This window comes from Lepisosteus oculatus, chromosome 14 (genome assembly GCF_040954835.1).
Source record: "Lepisosteus oculatus isolate fLepOcu1 chromosome 14, fLepOcu1.hap2, whole genome shotgun sequence".
Taxonomy (NCBI): domain Eukaryota; kingdom Metazoa; phylum Chordata; class Actinopteri; order Semionotiformes; family Lepisosteidae; genus Lepisosteus; species Lepisosteus oculatus.
Window position 1 is genome coordinate 27,074,911 of NC_090709.1, and position 3,883 is coordinate 27,078,793.

General features: G+C 40.0%; 3 non-coding genes across 3 annotated transcripts; 2 read left to right on the top strand and 1 right to left on the bottom strand.

Moving 5' to 3' along the window:
* Positions 1–519: 519 nt before the first annotated feature.
* trnat-cgu (transfer RNA threonine (anticodon CGU)) lies at positions 520–591 on the bottom strand. Its single transcript has one exon. It is a non-coding gene; the product is annotated as a tRNA-Thr (tRNA).
* A 1,650-nt stretch (positions 592–2,241) lies between these two features.
* On the top strand, positions 2,242–2,313 carry trnaa-cgc (transfer RNA alanine (anticodon CGC)). The gene has a single exon. It is a non-coding gene; the product is annotated as a tRNA-Ala (tRNA).
* Positions 2,314–3,555: 1,242 nt separating this feature from the next.
* Positions 3,556–3,628, top strand: trnar-ucu (transfer RNA arginine (anticodon UCU)). The gene has a single exon. It is a non-coding gene; the product is annotated as a tRNA-Arg (tRNA).
* The last annotated feature ends 255 nt before the right edge of the window (positions 3,629–3,883 follow it).

The following is a 3,883-nucleotide window of genomic DNA, read 5'->3' on the forward strand; positions in this document are numbered from 1 at the left end:
TGTTATACAATTGTATTGTTGTTGTGTTTTTTTCTTTGTACTACTTATGTCCGAGAGCTAGCTAAATACCATTTCGTTATTCCATATACCTGCGTATGAGTATAATGACAATAAACTTGAACTTGAACTTTTAACTTGAATTTGAACTTGAACTTGACATAGTCTTGCAGGCAGTATATTATTTTATCGTTTACTCGTATAAAAAAACATGGTCTTCTCGTTCCTAAGTCAGATTTTTAGTGCTTTCGAACGTTACTTCCAACCTGGACTGACAGCTCACCAGATCTGTTTGTGATCAGACCATGGAGTGGGGGACTGTACCAAGCGTAGGTTCCTTCCCAATGCTGAGGCGATCATTTGGAAGATGGGTGTGAAGAGAGACAAGCTTTGTCGACTAAAAAACAAGGCAGGATAAGCATGAATACTAATCACTGGCGACAGTTATGCTCTCTTACTATTGAGACTCCTACATTTTTTTTGAAGACTTTGAAACTAAAGGTAAGCGGAGACAAACGAAAGAGGTACGGGTGGGGATTGAACCCACAATCTTTGGTTTACGAGACCGACGCCTTACCACTTGGCCACCACGCCTTCAAATTAACAGGATTACATCGCCTGGAGGCAGCAACAACAATAAAAGGGATACTTAACAAGGAGATGCGCTGTAGCAGTGCGACTCCAACAGATGCTCCTGAAGAGACTGGAGGTTTAAGCCAGCTCCTTAGAGCGCTCGGCCGTGTTACTCTCAACAGCGGCTCTTCAGCTCTTGTTGTTTGACCTAGTGGTTTTATAACGCGTGGAAACGACCGCAACTTCATTTTCTGAGATGCTTTCTCTCATGTGGTGAAATCTCGACCTCTTTGGCATCTCTGGCTATAGTTTTTCCTGTAGAGCACCTCTGCTTATAGTGCCCTTGAAGTCATTTTATTTTTACAGGAAGACGCATTCCCTAACGATCTCTCCTGTTTTAGAAATGCTTCATAAGGCATGTTTGATTCAATGGACAAACAGTACAAACTAATTGTACAATGCAGATCTATGCGGCATTTGTACTGGATTTGACTGGGATTCTGAAATACTTCTTGAAAAGGTCTTCAGATTTTCTTGAACCTATAATAAAAACACAGACCCGAAACTCCCTAGCTTCCAATCTCTTGCTGTCCTTAAACTCGGACGTGATGTTCTGCAGACGTGCAGTGTCCCTTTACTCTCGTTGTTTTCAAAACGACCTCCGTTGTCGGGCGCAGTTAAAGTGGAACTGGCCTGACCGCACAGGAAAGTACAGAATGATAAAATGTTTCTACGGCTCAAAATGTCCCTTTAGACCCTCGTCATGTCTCTGTGAGGAACGGGTAGGTAGAGAGGTTTAACAGATGCTCACGATGTTTCACACGGGGTGTTACCTGTTGTAGTGTTTCAAAAGATGTGTTAGCGGACCACAGATTATCTTGAAAAGATTTGGGTTTGCACTGGCTGGGATTCAAACCTGACTCAATTATTTGGAAGGTGCCTGTACCACCAACGCACTTCCGAGAAGCACCTACAAATTATCACAATCCTCTCTCTCACCTGCAAAGTTATGGAGACACAGACGTCCAATGAAAGCTCAAGGCTCAAATCCTTTGTTGTGATATCATTTTAATTAATATTAGCTTTGATAAGGTGTCATTTTTGCCACTTAAAGGTAAAGTCTGCTCCTTTTCTCCTGGTATAGAAAGAACGTGTTCCATCTTTGTTTAAAAACACCACTAAAAGTAAATTATTCAGCTCTACCACCTGTGAGCATTGACAAGACATCTCAAAAGGACATATTAAATAAGAACACGATCCTTCCTGTTACCATTCCTGTGGTTGGGGCGTTGTTTCACCCTTTTGCGTTAAATCATCAGTACTGCTGTTTTTCTATGGATAGTTTAATCAAGAGCACTTAAAAGATGCAAAAAGCTTTCAAATAAAATAGAATTGAAAGACAGTCGAGTAAGGAGGTAGAAAAAAAGCACTCCCCCGTCTGGGAATCAACCACCGTCGCCCATGTAACTGGATACAAAAATAACAGATTAATTTGTGCCCAGTCTCTTGAAGCTTCGATGCGATTATTTTTCCTTCCTTATTTCTTCATTCCTATGAATTTACTCTGTAGTAGAAGAAACGCGAAAGTGGGAAACTGCAGGCATTCTTCGTGAGTGGTGTGATCAGTGAGCATTTGCACATCTCTAAGTCTGTTCCATAAACTTTGTCATCGGGGATGTAGCTCAGTGGTAGAGCGCATGCTTCGCATGTATGAGGTCTCGGGTTCAATCCCTGGTATCTCCAGGTGCTTTTATATTAGAGTACTCGCATCCCAAACTTCTGTTGAGTGAGAACTCTTTGCTCGTGTTCAGAGAGAGCCAGGTTTACACAATTAAATGCAGTTTACACAATTAAACTCGACGTGCTGCAGGGTTGCGCTGCTATTTTAAATGTACCTCTTTAAGTTCTGTTAAATCCTAAATTATTTGAACTAATAATTTAGTTTAAAGTCAGGAAATCCAGAGATTGCTTCACACTTGTCGTGGCTGTTGCAGAAAACACCTGTTGAATCTCACCCGGGATTTCTTGATTGATCATTCAGCGAGCGAATCCTCCTTCTGAACTCAGCACTAAACTGAAAGCTTCACGAACTCCTCACTCCGTGTCCTGTACTGCTCTCGTGTAGATGTGAAGCACAGCCGTAAACACACCTTGAACTTTTTCCGTTTGTTAAGGAAAATGCAAAAGAGCATGACAAGTATTGATCGTATAAAATATCCATGGCACAACTCGAGAAAGTACTGAAGGACTACACATCGACTTTTGATTATTACAAGAGATTCAAGAAACACAATCGTCCGCACCTGGGTTTGGATCCTGAACGCTAGAGTTAAAAGAACATAAGCGACGGATATGACCTATAAACTCTCTTAATTGTCTTATAGTTTATGAAATAAAACAATTTCTAAATGAATTCTGTTGATAGACGATTTATTGAATTTTAACAAAATCACAATTACAACCTTTTTCGGTTAAACTGTTATTCACATGCTCTAACGTAAATAAACGTTAGTGTCTTCCGGTGTGTGAGTCAATTTCTCCAAAACAATATTTGTTAGTCTGGCGGGAGGCTGTGCAAGGTGTTAAGAAATAGAATTTCTAAAAGACAGGCTCCCTAAGCTTAACATCAAGGTTGTTTTCTCTACAGAAATGCTCTTTAAATTTCAGCACTGTTGCAACTCCCTTTATAAAGGGTGTGCACACGTATACAACCAAGGCATTGAAAGTTTTTTTTTTAATTATTGTTCCAAAAAATGTTCCATTTGTTTTCTTTTTAATGTTGTTGATTAAAAGATTTTATTAAATGTGAAAAAAATCTGAATGTGAAAAAAGGTCAAAATGCTATTGAAAAAAATCAGTAATGTGAGGAAAGATGGACTGTGGGAGCCCCTTAACTACCCATGTCATGCTGTATTTCTCACTCATTCTACTGGGAATGGTACACGTGACTTGCGAGGATCCCGACAGTGTTGCCTTTCTTTCAGAGCCTGGATAGCTCAGTCGGTAGAGCATCAGACTTCTAATCTGAGGGCCCAGGGTTCAAGTCCCTGTTCGGGCTGATGTGCTATTCTTAAATCTATTGTGAATGTCATTCTAAATAGTCTTTTATCTTTCACTCTTCTAGCTGTACTGTGGTTATTTTAAATGTCCATTACTTGTATTTACAGTAGTGTATTTAGTGTTTCATTTCACAAACCGAAAATGTTCAAGTAGATCTTGTCACTCTACTCCACGTCATTATCTAAATTAAATCACAGTAGAGTACAGGACACGCAGTGAGAGGCTCACACAGTGAGTACTCTTGAATACGACA